Source organism: Ranitomeya variabilis, chromosome 3 (assembly GCF_051348905.1).
Source record: "Ranitomeya variabilis isolate aRanVar5 chromosome 3, aRanVar5.hap1, whole genome shotgun sequence".
In the NCBI taxonomy this organism is placed as follows: Eukaryota; Metazoa; Chordata; class Amphibia; order Anura; family Dendrobatidae; genus Ranitomeya; species Ranitomeya variabilis.
Genome location: NC_135234.1, coordinates 627,059,483 through 627,077,470, shown reverse-complemented (window position 1 = coordinate 627,077,470; position 17,988 = coordinate 627,059,483). Strand labels below are relative to the sequence as shown.

General features: G+C 40.1%; 1 protein-coding gene and 1 long non-coding RNA gene across 5 annotated transcripts in view; both read right to left on the bottom strand.

The window, feature by feature from the left end:
* The window catches only part of WNT10B (Wnt family member 10B), a 71,554-nt gene extending 60,270 nt beyond the window's left edge, over positions 1-11,284 (bottom strand). For 2 of the 3 annotated variants that reach the window (XM_077297472.1, XM_077297474.1), the window contains exon 1: positions 11,055-11,284. The gene's annotated coding sequence lies outside the window, so the exon portion shown is untranslated. Of the gene's footprint in view, positions 1-5,862; positions 6,002-11,054 lie in introns of those variants that run through there. The other variant, XM_077297473.1, reaches the window with a different exon arrangement.
* Positions 11,285-13,786: 2,502 nt separating this feature from the next.
* LOC143818442 (uncharacterized) overlaps positions 13,787-17,988 on the bottom strand; it is a 30,508-nt gene continuing 26,306 nt past the window's right edge. For both annotated transcript variants that reach the window (XR_013224548.1, XR_013224549.1), the window contains exon 3: positions 13,787-14,289. This is a non-coding gene — a long non-coding RNA (uncharacterized LOC143818442). The remainder of the gene's footprint in view (positions 14,290-17,988) is intronic.

The window sequence follows — 17,988 nt, the reverse complement described above, 5'->3', positions numbered from 1 at the left end:
TCTTAAATACAGGAAGCCTCATGGCGATTGGCCAGGGACACCTTAGCAAGGTGCACACAGTCTCTATAAGAAACAGGAGTTGCCGGCGCCGCCCCCCTTTGCACACAGACAGAGCATGCACAGAGCAAACAGCAGACATGAGGCACACAGCATGGAGCTGGCAGCAGAGAGGTCACAACAAGGGTCAGAGAAGTAAGTGAGTTTGAGTGTAATGCAGGTGGGGGATGGGAGGCCATGCAGTGATGCCAGCAGGGTTGTTACACTTAGTAACCTCAAAATGACCTAACAATAGAAATGGATGGTAACGAGCAGTAACCAACAGCCAGTTTAATAACACAGTGCACTGATAGACTTTCCAGGATTTTTAAGATACAAAAGTACCCAAATTATTATTTTTATTTGTGATCAGGCATACTGTTCTTTGCAGAACTCTGCTTCAAACTGTTGGTGTTGCTGTTAGAGGTAACATCATTCCACTATAACTGAGACGACTGTGGTGTCAAACATTCCATACGTTGCCAGAGGTGAATCAATTTCAACTTGTGTTTGGAAGTACTACTTCCCAAAAATTACAAAATAGATACAAAGTAGGTACACAACTAAAGAGTCAGCACCTTAAACAGGATGCTGCATTTGTATTGTGTGTACAGATGTAAAATTTGACTAGCAAAACACTGTCTAAAACAAAAATTGCTTGCGACAGGCACACCTTGAGAGGTAGACAGTCACAGTTAAATGTCTGGATTTAACAGAATTTTCTTTTTCAAAATCAATCCCCCCTTAACAAAAAATTATCGCACAAGAAATGCAAAAAGTCAGTATAGTCGTTTGTGACTGACATTCATTTCAGATTTTTTTTGCTGCAAAAACTATTGTTTTGTCTTGCTTCTGCTTCCTAGTGCATTATGAAGGAAAAACAACCCTTTGGTAATTCAAATGCAGGCGAACAGATGCCACATGCACTGTATTACTATTGCTCTTTCTCCCCTTATCAATGAAGTCTGTGTATTATTCTCAAACTACTACTCCCATCCTCTTCAGTACTGCAATTATGCAACATATTACTGTGTGGAATATTTGTTTACTAATTTAGGGTTTTATCTTTTTTTCTTGTGATTGCTGAACCGTGAACCCTGATGTCCTCTCACTATCCTAAAATGGCTGCTGCTTTCCCTGCTTACACTTTTATACAAGCTATGATAGTCTTTCCTGATTGGCTATGCTATGCCATGTTATGTAATAGTCGCACAGTTATGCCTGAGGATATTTCATCCTTCTATGACTAGTGCAATCTCATGCAATTTGTTAATAGGTAGAGTGCATATTTCTGGCAATTTGCATGAATCGAATCACAAAATGTTTGAATTCGCTGTGACTGGCAAATTTCATTCAAGTTGCCTTGAGTTAGACATCCGTTAAAGCAATTTAGTCAAGTGAAAAAGGAAGTTACGTATCTTGTATTTCTTAGGAAGTGAGAAAGTGACTTCCTGTCTACTCAGAAGAGCATGTTCTGGCCTGGTAGTCAGGCAGGACATGACATGACTGCCTATAGGGGGATGTACGGATGCAACTTAGCTGGCATGGAAAAAATTAAATAGCTAAAATATGGAGTAAAATTTAAAAGCTCCTAGGCATTATTGCAAAAAAAGTGCAGCGACCTGACACGTGCCATTTAAAACATTTATGTCTTCATAAGCAACAGAGGATCAAGCATCAGAGGCAGGATATAACTACAATCTATACAACCTCTGTTGTAAAGCCTATGCTGCAGGTTGGGCTTGTACTTTGCCCACAGTGGAAACCATCTGCGGTAATACATAGACTACTTATAAATGAGCGCCCCCTGACGAAGGTGTGCCGAAACGTGCGTTGGGGGGACACCGGGACACTGCACCTGCCGAAATACTACAATTTTAGGGTGATGTATTAATCTTTTTCTTTACCGCTTTCTTCTCCTGTGCACTATGTTGTATCAGGGTACATGCCAATGTGGCAGTATTAAGTATTGAAGTGTGACTCCTTTAATGGACCTTCAATGTACAAGCTGAGTTCCCCTATTATTGCATTGTTATTTTGATCCTAAATGTGTATGGTTGCAATTAATATATTTCTTGACATGGGTCAGCAGGCGTTTTCCCGGCGTTCTGAGTGCAATATTTGTTTTTAATTGTTGTTGGGCCACTATGTTGTTACCACTGCCCTCCTGCCTTGCACTATTAATAAAGCAGTTTTATTAAAAAGACATAAGGCTATCCTTTTTGGATTCATTTTCTTCCCCCTGTCTGCATAAGTTTTGGATAGCCGTCTTGATCCGATATTAGGGTTAAAATAAACTCATTTGGGAGTTACTTATTATTTTCAATTACTACATTAGTTTATTAATTTTCCCAAATGCTATTTTATAGATATTGTTTACCCTTGGTTACCCCTATTTTTCTTCTTTTATAAATGAGCAGGAAAAGTCTGCAGCAAATTCTGGAATGTCGTTGCAGCGGAATGAAGAATGTTGCAGACTTTTAAATTTGCAGCAATTTCTCCAGTTTGCACAGATCTTTGTAAGTTGATGTTGAATTGTGTGAATGGTGATTTCCTATACTGTTGTGTAGATGATTGCGGTATTGCACATAACCATACATTCATATTGTAATTTCATTTCAGAGCAGCTCGTGCAGTAGGAAAGATTTGTTCACGTGACATTCATTTTTTAATTCCAGATTTATAATCTAAGTCCGGTTTAGCAAGTTAAACGTGTCTTGTGATAAGAAAACCATGGCATAAATTTACATTTATAAATATAAACAGGCTAAGATTGAGAAAAGCAGTGATCACTGTTTTAAACTAAAGCATTAATTGCTTCTATATTTTTTAGAAGACCACTAAATCTTTAAACAAAACAAGAAAAGGTCTGTAAGTAATTTTCTACTTTGCAGTTTTTTTTTTTACTTAATGATCCTGAATAGTGTTGAGCATTCCGATACCGCAAGTATCGGGTATCGGCCGATACTTGCGGGTATCGGAATTCCGATACCGAGATCCGATACTTTTGTGGTATCGGGTATCGGTATCGAAACAACATTAATGTGTAAAATAAAGAATTAAAATAAAAAATATTGCTATACTCACCTCTCCGACGCAGCCTGGACCTCACCGAGGGAACCGGCAGCGTTGTTTGCTTAAAATGCGCGCTTTTACTTCCTTCCGTGACGTCACGGCTTGTGATTGGTCGCGTGCCGCCCATGTGGCCGCGACGCGACCAATCACAGCAAGCCGTGACGTAATTTTCAGGTCCTCAATGCCTAATTCTAGGCATTCATGATTTTAAAATTACGTTCCGGCTTGTGATTGGTCGCGTCGCGGTCACATGGGCGGCACGCAACCAATCACAAGCCGTGACGTAATTTAAAAAATGCGCGCGTCTCCTGCCTCCCGTGACGTCACGGCTTGTGATTGGTCGCGTCGCCCATGTGACCGCGACGCGACCAATCACAAGCCGGAATGTAATTTTAAAATCATGAATGCCTAGAATTAGGCATTGAGGACCTGAAAATTACGTCACGGCTTGCTGTGATTGGTCGCGTCGCGGCCACATGGGCGGCACGCGACCAATCACAAGCCGTGACGTCACGGAAGGAAGTAAAAGCGCGCATTTTAAGCAAACAACGCTGCCGGTTCCCTCGGTGAGGTCCAGGCTGCGTCGGAGAGGTGAGTATAGCAATATTTTTTATTTTAATTCTTTATTTTACACATTAATATGGATCCCAGGGCCTGAAGGAGAGTTTCCTCTCCTTCAGACCCTGGGAACCATCAGGAATACCGTCCGATACTTGAGTCCCATTGACTTGTATTGGTATCGGGTATCGGTATCGGATTAGATCCGATACTTTGCCGGTATCGGCCGATACTTTCCGATACCGATACTTTCAAGTATCGGACGGTATCGCTCAACACTAATCCTGAAACAGATTTGTAGAAATCGTGATCATTAGGGTGAATCTCCCGCTGATCAGTCCATCTTCAGCTGGTGACCACCCCCCACCATTGCAAATGGGTGGGCTTAGTAATATTCCCCCCCACTGCAGACAAGGCAGCGAGGGGAGGCTTCTGCTGTAGCAAGTTATCCTACAGCTACACTCAAGACCGCAAATAAGAAGACTGGAGATGGCTGAACCTTTGAGACACACAGGGAAGATTTTCAGTTTTTTGATGTTTTATTTTATTGTTTTTTGTGGATTTTTTATGTTTAGCACTCCTTTCAATTTGGGGATAATGATATGTAATATCTGTTAACATTTTTAGTATTCTATTGCAGAACGTTAAAACATAACATTCTTTAGTATTTACAGGAGAGAACTAGTATAAAGTCCATACTGGTGTTAAGATTGTTTCTAAGAAAGCAGGTTATTTTTGGTTGTTTCAACTATGTTTAATTTTTTTTTAGAAGTTTCCTCTGATTCTTAAAGGGAGGTCAAGTTTAAAGGAGAAATTTAACTTATTTTTAGAAACTATTTCTGTTTATTAGTTGTTCCTAGCCAACTCCGGGTTAGTGTAGGTGTCCATTTTAGGAGGATTTTCTAAAAAAAAACTTTAGATTTTTACATGTGTAATATTTCTGGGTGATGCATTTTATTGTCTATTACTGGACAAACATTAAATTGTAATTAATTTGACATAAATAATCAATTTATTTTTGGCACAATAACACTATTTATCAATGTATCCTGCCAATGATAATGCTGGCACTAAGGTACGTTGACATTGAACATGATCCATCATTTGTCATTTTTTTAAAACTGCATATGAAGTCAGTTTAATATCGCTTCTTATTACTGACAATGTACTCCTATTACAAAATGGGTTGATAAAATAAATTTCTATAAAAGATGTAGCAGGATTGGCATCGCACAGTAATCCCTAAAGAGTACTGTATGCTTTATTGTAAAATGATCGTATACGCCATGTTTACCGGTGTATGTTGCCTGTATACTGCACTCTATGCTCTACTAGACTCGTGATAATACGACACGTGATGAAAAATCCTCAGTATGTCCCTGAATGGAACTGGTGCTATATGGGGGTATTGTATGGGCTTGTAGACTTTGCAATCAGTGTGCATGAAACCCTATAGTTAAAACATATCATCAAGCAGACTTTATAATAGGCTGGTGTTTCTTTCCATGTGTTCAGAGATGCTCTACGGTTGGAATGTAAAGCACAATCACTGGCAATAACCTGATGAAAGAAAGGCCAACCTTTGCACTCATTTGCCACAAGGGGGCTCATTAATATAGGAGTGGGCTTCAATGATGAGAGGCTGCTCATCCTTTACAGAAAAGGTCATGAATGCAAACATTAAGTTATCAACAAACTTTGATATGTTATGATATTGTTGGGATTTTGCAGACATATGCTTACACCTTTGTTTCCCACGGATAATACACTAAGGGATGCATGATGTTCTCTCCTTCACATCTAAATAATGCGATCTGCAGTTAGCAGAAGTGGGTCTGTTATTTTTTTAAACTCTAAAACCCAACATAATAAAATATAGTAAAGTCACTACAAACAGGAGGACCCTATTGGGCCATCTGGTCAATAAAGCAACTAAAAATATTCCAAACAGGTCAGAAAACTGAACATTGAACAAAGCAAACCTAGCACTAATGAACTAAAATGTAATGTATATACACACAACTAGGTTGTATGAGCATTAGAATGTTAGAAAAAATGTAATACAATGTAAAATGCTGAAGGAAGTGGAAAGTGTAATAAAAAAGCTGCCAGTATAATGATAATAGCTATCTATGTAATTACAGTAACAATGGTGCAAACACTTTCAGACGACAAGTCTTTTCATTCAATTACCCAAATAGTCCGGACCGCTATGTCAGTAAGTTCGCGTTTAACTACTGTATCCACAAGGCCAGAAATCACAGCACTTTTGTCAGGTCCACATAGATTTTTGAATCCATTCTTAGACATATGGAAAAGAGGATCCAGATTCCTGGAAGGAAGAATATTGGAGATATGGGTGGGGTTGTGAATGACTGAGGTGCTCAGGGGCAGGGCATAACGCAGGGAACAGAGGAAGAGGTCTTTCCAAGCAAGGATCTTCATTAGAGGTGATGCCAACTGAGAATGTGGATATTTTATTCAGGTAAAGACATTTATGTAATTATTCATGAAACTATTAAGCTCTAAACACCTTCCATTTGGTTTTCCCTGTATTTGATGAACCACAATTTGAAAACTGAAAAGTTTTATGTGAAATGTTTCTTTAGAAGCACCAATGTTATTCTAGATAGCCTCTACACAAACAGCTCAGTTGGGTTTACTAAAAGTCTGTAGAATCTAGTAAAATGTTTCTGAGCATGAAAAATGGTTGGAGTATTTATAGGCGTTCTTCACTTAATTAATTTCTTTTAATTAGAAAGGTACCCTCATTACTAGCAGATTATGGGGGTCCTGCTGACATGCCGGTCTGTTAATGTAATACGAAGGGACCAACAAAGACAATGAGAAACCAAACTGGCGTATACCATGGAATTGGCATTAAGGTACAGTATATGTTGGCTCTTGGCAATCACAATAAACACCAAAATGCTCATTGAATTTAACAGCCCAAAATATGCCACAAAGTATTCGTGACTGATATAGTGTGGTCTACTATGTTTTTCAATGCAAAGGGATCTTGAAAATCTGTATACTGGTCAGTCCAATTAATTTCCTGATATTACTGTACATTTTTAAATTTTATATACAAAGATTGGAACAGTTAATTAATTGTTTTCTATTAGCATTTTTTGCATAAGGCAAACTAGAAAAGAAAAGTGTGATCCATGGAAGCCCTTATTCCACACATACAATCTCATAAATATGACAATTATTACATGCCACAGGTAGGACAGACAGTAAAATAAATAGTCAACCCAGAAATAAAGTGCTTTCATTGTCTATGCAGAAATAATCTGATTCTGGCCTCCTATTATCTCACTGACTATACATCATCAGTACATTATTTGGTCATTTTTAGAAACATTTGCATTTAGTAATGTTGCGCCATTATCTGATTTCCCTGAAGCATAAAATATGTTACATTTGTGTCTGTGGAATTGCTTTTGTGTCCTTTTCTTTAGTAAAAATTAAATTTAGTGATTTATGTTGTGACCACAATTACCAGTTTTTCGACTACAAAAAGCAAAATCCTGGAGACAAAACTGATTTTCCTGAACAATATTAGACAGTTTACAATTATTATAAGCTTGGACCCAAGAACAAATGCTTACTTTTACTCCAATGCTTAGAACACACAGCCACCTAAGGTAATGAGGGTGCTCCTGTCATCTTCTATATACTATTTTAGCACAAAATGTCTTGTGTCCCATTGGATCTTTTCAGAACATCTCACATTTTGCACTTAAATGTTTCACTTGACCATACAATTCCTTAGCTATATAAACCTTTACGATAAGTCTTATTTGCATCATCCTAATACGAATGAATTAATAACATTTTTTTAGCATTGCTGAAATGTTCATACTTATTTATTCGTGTTTGTATTTCTTTATTTAACATGTGTTACTATTCTTTCTTCCCAATTTGCTGCACTCTACCAGGTCCACAAATAAGGCCTTTAGTAAAAATATATGGATGTTTCTCATCGATAAACCTAATTTAATTTATTCTAGGGTATGGTATGGAGCACGAAACATTTGGCTTATAGAACAAAGAAATTACGCTGCGTATTTATCAAGTGTAACATCAATTATCAGTGTAAAATCTGAAGCTCGACTATGTCCACCTGTATTTCCATGGTGGTAGCTTCAATGTGAGAAACACTTCCATGCTGATATAATTAAATGATGCTCTGTGGGACTCACTGGTAAAAGTAAATAGGGCTCAGCATGACTATAAAGCTAAGTAATGCTTAACCACCAAGTAAGCCTATGAAAGACTTAATAGTAAACTGTACCCTGCATGGATCACTAGAAGTGCTCTGCATGTGGCTGCTGAAAATCCAGTGCCCTTCAGTACCCTCCGCAGGTGTCCCTGCTTGTCTGGTTAGCTGGAGGTTTGAGTAATCCTCAGCAGGTATCATTAGAGCAGGTTTAATCTTGTTATGTGTTCTCGGCAATAGGACATGCTCATTTAATATTATGTATTAAAGCAAAAGTGGAGCAATTTTGGGGTTGGATAATTGCTTCACAAATATCAAAGGAGCATGCATCTTCAAACCAGCGTGATGGTTATTCTTTGATATATACCGTTTGGAGAAGTCTTCTAATCTCTGAAGGTTTTCCAAGTTTACATTGATGCTGGGAGGGTGTTCAAGAAAAGAGGAGTAGCGTTTCCAAACTGACTCATTTCTTGTAAGGTGTTTGGTTACAGTTTCCCCAAAAGACATCTGCTCTGCTATGAGCTTCTTGAGGAGTAGCCATACATATGTTTATGTGTTTTATATGCCTCGTATGTGATTAACTGGTGAAAGTCATGTTGTGTTGTTCATGTTCTTCACATCCTCTCCTATGTGAAGTGATTGATCTATTCTACTTATTAACTCTAGGGCTGCGGCCAGTAGATTTGTCTGCTGTACACATTGAAAATATTGGTTTCTATATATGAATGAAACCTCTAGTGTATGTCAGTCATTGATTTTCCTTTGAATTAAATGCAAAAATAGACAAAAATTGCTGAAAAGTCAAACAAAGCCATTTTGTATTTGTTGCCTTTACCAACATGATCTCTTCTTTTGTAGAAGTGATGGCTTTATAGTGTAATTATGGCAACTAAAGTTATAGTTGATGGGCTCTAGATACAGTAGCAGGTGTATAGTAAATAGTAAAACACTTTTCATTTATTCCCTTATGTGATTACATCACATTTTATCACAATTTCTCAGGACTTTGTGACTTTTTTACATATATAAATTGGAGTGAAAATACATCTAACAAATATAGACTACAAATGTGTAGATCCTTTAGATGTCATGTGTACCAGCTAAAGAAGCCATATTTAAGTGAAAGGGTTTAAGATAATTCTGATCTGTTGGTGTCTGTCCCATATACATGACCAGAGTGCCTTGAAAGAATAGGTAATACACTAGTTTCCCTTAAAGATGTGCAAAGGCAATGATCAATCAATCTTCTAGCTCATTTTGATGAATTATTTAAATGGTCTTACCATTGATACATTTCAGTAGATATAACAATATATATACACGCACACACACACATCTATACTTTTACTATTATGAGTGATTACGATATAGTTGTATCTATCTATTTATCTTGATATAATATGCAATAACAACATTTTTCTACCTCTATCTATCTATCATTTATTTCTATTATCTATTTCAAATCTGAAATCTATTTGTTTTTACATAACAGGCAATAAAAAGCAGGACAATACAAATAGCATTTGATAGTTACAAGAGAATAACCCTAACTACTATCTACACTAATTGTCCTTTTCTAGCATTGCACTTGCTCCTTGTATGTATGGTGTATTAGCTTCTGCTTAATTACCTGCTGTTATATGTATGATTTATGTTGCAATTCCTGTTTATTAGTCACCAGAAACTAGAAAATAATTAGCAGTAAGGAAAACATGGAAACCTTCCTGCCTCCACTGAAACTTAGAGGTGAAATATTACGTAACCTACGTAGTCCACCACTAAGAGAGCTGAGCCAGAACCCGGGGCCGGGACCTGTAATGTACCTCCTGGCTCACACAATGCAAATATCATATAAGCATGTCCCTCAAGGCCGAGGCTAAAATTATCTAAGCAACTGTAATACTGAAATCTAATAAAAGTGATGAGATGAAGGAATGATTCAATTATCCAAGGCCGCTACCAAGCATGAAGGGACAACGTCTGATGATTCAATAATACACACTAAAAATGGTTTCACACCGAAGAACTTGACATTTCCCTATGAGATGAGGTGAATGGCAGCTATAGATTAGGGATTGTATAACTCTCAAGACATAATGAATAAATTAACATGAATGCAGTTTCTCACACCTATTCACACTGTGTGCCAGCTGTGGGAGGTATATAGGTGTGCCCGGTAATGAGATATATGAAAGCATGATTCTGGATCAAGCCACAATGGAAGTTGTATGAAACATTGGAGTCACTACTTTCCTGATATTTCCCCCCATACCTTCCATTTTATATGGGGGGTTACTTGTAGTCAGGACATGGACATCATGTGTAAAGAATTCCCGTTGCACAGTTGTTAAGACGTCTTTGACCTGAATGAAATGGACCTTTTATGGGCCTACAGCAGCATGGCTCTAGTGACTGCTTTACTATGGCAGCAGGGAGCCTTCATTAAAAGACCACTATAAATCTTCCCTGTTTTTCCCAAACATCTTTTTCTGCTTTTCCCTTCAGTTTCCTACCTGTGGTCATTATTTTTAACCCTTACTGAACTATCGTGTCTTGGATATTGCAGCTGTAAAAAGCAGACGAAAGCTTTGGCACACAAATCCCGAGCAAAGGGCCAATTCCTAACCAAGTGCAATCATACCAGCCACCCTGAGTCGACATATATTCCAGACATGTCTGTACATCAAACGTCAGCTCCTTCACTTACAAATGTAGCAGTGATGAATTTGTCATGTAACTCATTGGGTTCTGCATTATTTGTACGAGGTGATGTACAGATCTCTAGTTCTAGAGAATGAACTCAAAGGCAACATATTAGATCACAATGAGTTGTTCCAGATGACAAACTCAGCTCTACTACATTTTATATATTTAGCCAAGACATCACTGAAAAGACATAATCTTCTACAAGAAGCCCAACTTCTGCTGACTTCTCTCAGTATGCTTTGGACGTATACAATGTTGACAGGTGTATTCCTATGGTGTCAATGTGTTGACAGTGGCAGCACATTATATTTTCTAGCACTTTGACATAATGGTGACATTGTTACACAGAATTATGAACTTGGCAGTGACTTCTTCAGATTGGATACATAGCTCTCCTCACTTCGCCTTGTTCTGTAAAGTTTCTTTATTATCCTTAAGCCCCTTATTGTCCTACCTTCCTCTCCAGTGCTTGCTTCTTACATGCTGAAGATGCTTCCTCTGGATATATCGTTCCTTTCCATTGCTACTGGGATGCTCTAGGTGCTTTTCTACGTCTCCGCTACCCTTGTCGCTCCTGAGTGACGTTGTCCTAGTCACCTGGTCACAAGTGATCGCAGATCGGGACAGACACACCATGAGCAGCCACTATGGGGATGTGTCTGGGAGAATCTCTCCTCTGTGTCTGAAGTTGAACTGGATAGTGAATGCACGGCCACTCCCTGAAGTCACTTTCCACTCCCCTTCTATCCATCCAGGATTTACCTCTTTCCATCAACTTTAACATCATCTCCTCCTTTCTGTCTTCCTAAGGTTTTCCATCTGTAAGGTGTAACGGGTTCAAACAGACGTCTTACCTTTTCCCTGCTGCTTTGGGGGACATGTGAGTGAGGGATCACAGGGCAAAGTTCAACATCAATTTGCAAAGCTCTAGGTGGCAAACTACAAGGAAAAAAGAGCATAAAAGATTGAATGTTATTGAATGTGGAACTAAAATTGCTTTTTACAGGATACGTCTTATTAGAAGCGTGGAATTCCTAAACCAACAAGCACACGTTGCTACATCTAAAGTCATTGCATGTTTATTGTAACCTTTTAATTAATCAGAATGGTTTAAATAGTTTTCCTCAGGCAATTGGAAATGATTCCCCATCACATTCTGCTAAACTGCACACTCCGAATGCTACTGACAAGTCTGGCTTGGCTTATTAGCTCATGTCGGATCGTTTGTGTGGCTAGAATTATGATTTTGCTGGTTTCTCAATGCAGCAGAAAGACATATTCACATGTTGCAAACTGCAGAAATTTCTGTGACTGCTACATAGATCTAAATAGCATTTGTAAAAGTCCATGATATGCATGTGCCACAGAAATAAGCCACAATCAGATGTATGGAGCAAATTATTAGTTACAGACTTTTCTGCCAAGTGTTATTATACCTTAAAAATTGTGTTATACATTCATTCATTGATTTTCAGCTTCACAAAGAAATTCTTCCTGCTGATGTGACTGATAAAGTATATCATGTAATGTAAAAGGTCCCCATGGACATTAGTTAAATTAAGCCGGTCTCAATGATTTTTGCGGGATGGTCCAACTAACTAAAGTGTACGATGGCCTATCGACTCTCAGCAGATTGCATCAGGAGACACAAGGAGTGAGTGGTTGGAATAAAATTGTCTGATCCTTTTCCTCAGAGGGCAGGTAAGCTACTACCAGGTGATTGTGGCAGTAGTTGTCTCATGGAGAACCTTGGATAACTGTGTAAGGGGGAATCTGAAGGGAGTGTTGGTGTTAGGGCTGGTGGAATGCACTGAGTAAATATTGAGATAATATAGGTGCGTTCGCAGCCCGGGGTCCACCGTGCAGGAGTGGAACCTGCTGCTAGTAAATGGCAGCATTATATGGTGGTACAACGACTGAATAGACACGGGTTCCGTCACCCGGTTTGTATAGGAGTGAACTCTGTTGCTTCACAGAGTCGCCGGGATTAGGATAACGCCGTGCTTTGTTAACTTCACAGAGGATCACAGCTCACTAACAGAGCAGATAGCATGCAGTGGTCATACAGTCAGCATCAGCACACAAACAACTCCTCTCTGGAGGTGCCGGAATTCTAGTGGCTATACGCCAGCCCTAAATTCACACATACAAACTCCTCTCCGGAGGTGTCGGAATTCTAGTGGCTATACAGCCGACCCTGAGCACATGCAGACACAGACCACAAGGTAGCTAAGCTCATAAACATAGGTTGATACTAGCGCATGGCCGTCCAGCCATGCAAACCTTTTATAGAGAAAGCTCTCCAGGACCTTCCTAATGGTCCAATAGGTACTGCTTCAGGACCTAAGCATGTGACCCCCGACCTCCAATGAGAGGTCGTCCCTTGGGCATGCTCAGTAGCGGAAAAGCAGGACTTAGTCCCAGAAGCATCTGCTCGCCGAAGAACAGTGCTGGTTACAATGGCTGAGCCTGGAAGATCAGCAGTAACTAAGCACACAGTATCTGCCTGAGCCAGATGCTGGGACCGATGTCTCCGCTGAGCAGGCTCCACTGCAGCCAAAGAAGAATGGGAGACCGCAGAGGAGGTGGTTCGAGATTCCCCCTGTGCAGCGGCGGGAACTCGACACCTAACAGTTGGCAGCTGAATGTAGGGACTAAGAGCCTGATTCCAGCAATTTCAATTTCTAGGCTGTGTGTTGTAGTTTAAATACAATCAGTGTTTTATCGGCAGGAGGTTATCACTAATGAACTACATAATGAGTGCAAACCAGTCAAGCCACTCTGTAACCCCGCCCTCACCACTGATTGGAAGCTTGCTTGAAATGCACAGGAAGCTGCCAATCAGGGGTGTGGGTGGAGTTACATACAGCTCAGCATTCTGAACACTGCTACTGTAAGCAGGTGCGGGAATGCAGTAACGCAAGGATTGCAGAGCAATGCTGTATAACAATATAATTTAATCTTTTAACAAAAGGAAGGGCTATGGCCATTATAGCAGGGAGTTAATATACAATAAACAAGAAAGGTAAAGGGTTAACACAGCAGTCTGCTATTTAAATAGCACTTATCGTAGTCTTCTCTGGTCCTCGTCCACACCCAGTCTGATGGGAGTTAAAGTACCGGCAACGGCTGGGGCGGTGTCCTCAGATGAAATCCAACAAATCACGGTTCAGCTTCTGGTGGCAACGGGCTGTCACCGATTTTGCCCTCTGAGCCCCTAGTCCATAAATCTGTGCAGCAGAGGTGGGGAGTGCAGCAGAAGTCTCTGCCTGCAATGTGTTCCTCTGCACACTTGTCAAAGATGGAGGGCGCACCTTAGGATCCTTCACCTGGCACCCGCTCCCCCACGTGAACACTGCACTCTGCTTAGCCAGGCACGCGGCGCTCTGCACACCCACGTGCTCCCTGGAGCGTTTGCACATGTGCTGCCGGGGCACGACTCGGCGCTGTCTCTCTCTCTGCAGAGCGTGCTGCTTGCCTGCCTCCGCTCTCTCTGCCGGCGGGAAAATGCTGACTCTTTACTGCACTTCCTGCTCATTGCCCGGCCTAGCCACGCCCACTCGCCCCGGGTCATGGGACCTGTCCGGTCCCCTGTTCTTTCCCCCGGGCAACACTGGACTCAGCCTCGACAGTTCCAGACATGGCATGATGCAGGTACCCGTAGCCCGGTCTTCTTCCTTATACTACATCTACAACAGAGAAAACAGGGATTTTATCAAAACAGCAGCAAGCAGTCCAGTAAGGGACACATTGCTAGACTTAGGGTCCCTGTCCCTACACCATGCTGTTCTCAGATAACACAGCAGAAACCTGCTGACAGATTCCCTTTAGGACTCATTTGTAAGTTACAATCTGCATGTTGAAGTAGTAGCTCAGTACCACAGAGAAACAATAACACATGTATAATGCCTTTTGAAATCAATAACTACTTTACAGCCTAGAAGTGCACAACCTGTGGCCAGACAACTGTCCCCACATATAGCCCACATCCATCTCTGTCACTCTTATATTTTAGACTACAGAAAGGGGGAAATGTTTGTGCATGAACTATGGATGAATGGATGAACTCTCCATTATAGTTTATGTAGTTTATGAGGGATCTAAAACAATTTCTTTTAAAGGGAACCTGTCATGTAAATTATCGTTACTAACCTGCAGAAATGTGGTTAATCTGCAGGTTAATAGCATTCTGACACCGTGTGGCACCGGCACTGAGAGCCCCGCTGCAGGGAACAAAATTAACTTTATTTCACTGGCAGTTTATTGTGAACAGTTAAAAAAGTTGAAGATTAAATGATCACTAAAAGATTCTTCTCTCTGCTAATCGGCCTCCCTCTTACCAAACTCTCCCCGCTCCAATCTGTACTGAATGCTGCTGCCAAGATTATATTCCTCACCAATCATTATACCGATGCCTCTACATTGTGCCAGTCATAACACTGGTTACCCATCCCCTCCAGAATCCAGTACAAAACTATTACCCTCATCCACAAAGCACTCCATGGCTCAGCACCACCCTACATCTCCTCCCTGGTCTCAGTCTACCACCCTACCCGAGCCCTCCGCTCCGCTAATGACCTCAGGTTAGTATCCTCAATAATCAGAACCTCCCATTCCCGTCTCCAAGACTTTACACGTGCTTCGCCAATTCTTTGGAATGCACTACCTAGGTTAATACGATTAATCCCCAATCCCCACAGTTTTAAGCTTGCCCTAAAAACTCATTTGTTCAGACTGACTTACCGCCTCAACGCATTAACCTAACTATGTGGCCCACTCAAAAAACTTAAGCCATAACCAGGTTCCTCGCATCATGTTCTCATACACCTTATGCAGTTAATAGCCCTCTGTGTCTGTACTGCTACATACTTAGGCAGTTAACTGGTTCATGCAGCTTTACATGAACACCCGAGCCTTACACTATGGCTGGTCCAAACAACGAAAGCAATTGTCACCATCCACCTCTCGTGTCTCCCCTTTTCCTCATAGATTGTAAGCTTGCGAGCAGGGCCCTCATTCCTCCTGGTATCTGTTTTGATCTGTGTTTATTGTTATGCTGTAATGTCTCTTGTCTGTACAAATCCCCTCTATAATTGTAAAGCGCTGCGGAATATGTTGGCGCTATATAAATAAAATTATTATTATTATTCTTTTTGCAATTTTTAAAATGTAAAAGATGAAAATATATATATTTTCTGTCTAAAATACAAAGGAAATGTGTTATCTTTATCCCTTTTAGAGATCATTTCATCTTTAACTTGCTTAACTGTTCACAATAACAGTAATTTTTACTAGGGGTGCCCAAACTTTTACATGCCACTGTACCCATTAGATTTTTGGGCTATTCACATATGTTTTTTTGAAGAGCAAGTTTCCTACAAAAAATAAAAATATGTCTGTTTTTTGTCCGTCACGGATTAGCCCATCCATCCAAATCAATCAATCCAGCAAAAAAAAAAAAAAAAAATTGGTTGTACATGGCTTCCACCTGTGTGTTATTCCAGTGTTAATATTTAAAGGAGATATCTAGGGCTTTATGTATAATTTTTTTACCTGTGCACTAACAGGCAGGTAATTGCAACTTACAACAGCATACATAGGTACAAGTATTTGGGTTTGGGAGCACATAACGGCCCTGCCAGCTGACTATCTCAGAGAGAAGAGCTGCAGTCAGGTGCTCAGAAGCTGCTGGGTTCAAATCCTGACACCTCCACTCTGTGGATATGACATCAGCATCCTCGTGAACAGTGGCCTGTGACCGCTCTGTGCTGAGGATGAACAGCGCCACCAGACAGGTACCATATTTTTTGGAGTATAAGAAGCACCAGACCATAAGACGTACCCCAAATTTTGGGGTGGAAGATTTCATAAGATGAGATTCCATCTTATAGTCTGAATTTAAGAGAATCATAGAATAAAAATAGCTAATAATCTTTATTAAACCATTAAAAGACAATGTGAAAAATCGATAAAATACAATAATATTCCATAACAGAGTGCCCAGAAAGAGAGACACTGTACAGTCCTGTAAATCTAGTATAATATATAGGCTGCTGTAAAATATTTTAAGAAGGCAGGGATAATAGTAATATCAACAATTAAAGTCTAGTCACCTCCCACCTAATGAAGCCCTGGCAAGTAGATCACTAGGGAAAAATCATGAGTAATGTAGTATCACCTATGTATCAAATATGTAAAGATAGATTCAAATGAGGGAAACTATATAAATTAGTAAAAAATGGTGAAGGTAGCAGATGAGGACAAACCCCACAATAAATAAGAATAGATAAACAGGTGTTATATAGCCAAGAATAATTTTTAAATATGTCCCATCCTCATAGGTCTCCCTTAGAAGAAGCAGATGGCGAAACATACGTTGGGGTGAGGGGGATGCTGGATCTGTCCTGACGGCTGTGCCTTATCTTTATACCCAGGTAATAAATCTATTTACTGTGTTGGTTTATTTACCTATTTATCAGCATAGATGTAAACTGTATTATGCACATGGCCACTGATTATGACATATGCGGATGGGACATATTTAACCCTTTTCTGACATCTATGGGATAGTACATCATATGCGATCAGCTGCGCTCACGGGGGGAGTGCGGCCGATTGCAGCCAGGTGTCAGCTGATTATCACAGCTGACATCCAGCACTATGTGCCAGGAGCAGTCATGGACCGCTCCCGACAATTTAAACCCCCAGAATACTGCGATCAAACAAGATCGCAGCCTTCCTGTGACATAGGGAAGCATCGCGCAGGGATGGGGCTCCCTGCGTGCTTCCCTGAGACCAACAGAACAACGCGATGTTCTGCCTCACAAAAATCGTAACAGAAAAATATTTAGAATTGAGAATCCTCAGTGGTTGATACCTTTTAATGGCTAACTGAAAAGATGGTAACAAATTGCAAGCTTTCAAGACTACACAGGACTCTTCATCAGGCAAAGACTAAAAGAAATTCTGAAGAATCACATATTTATGCACAACATAGCACAGAAAAAAAAAAAGGAAAAAACCATGGATAAAGATAGGTGACATGAAGCAGAATTACCATGAGTGATAAACAGTTATGTCCATAAATATTGGGCCAGTTCTTAGATAAGGAATGTTTTATTGTCCTATGATTGGGGTTGGTTCTGTTGTGATGACCCCACATGGTCCAAGGGGCAAATTCCTTAGTTGATGTAAAAAGACATAAATCCATGCGACACATTACATCAACTAAGGAACTCATGGTAATTCTTCTTCATGTCACCTATCTTAACCATGGTTTTTTCCTTTTTTTTCTGTGCTATGTTGTGCATAAATATGTGATTCTTCAGATTTTCTTTTAGTCTTTGCCTGATGAAGAGACCTGTGTAGTCTTGAAAGATTTCAATTTG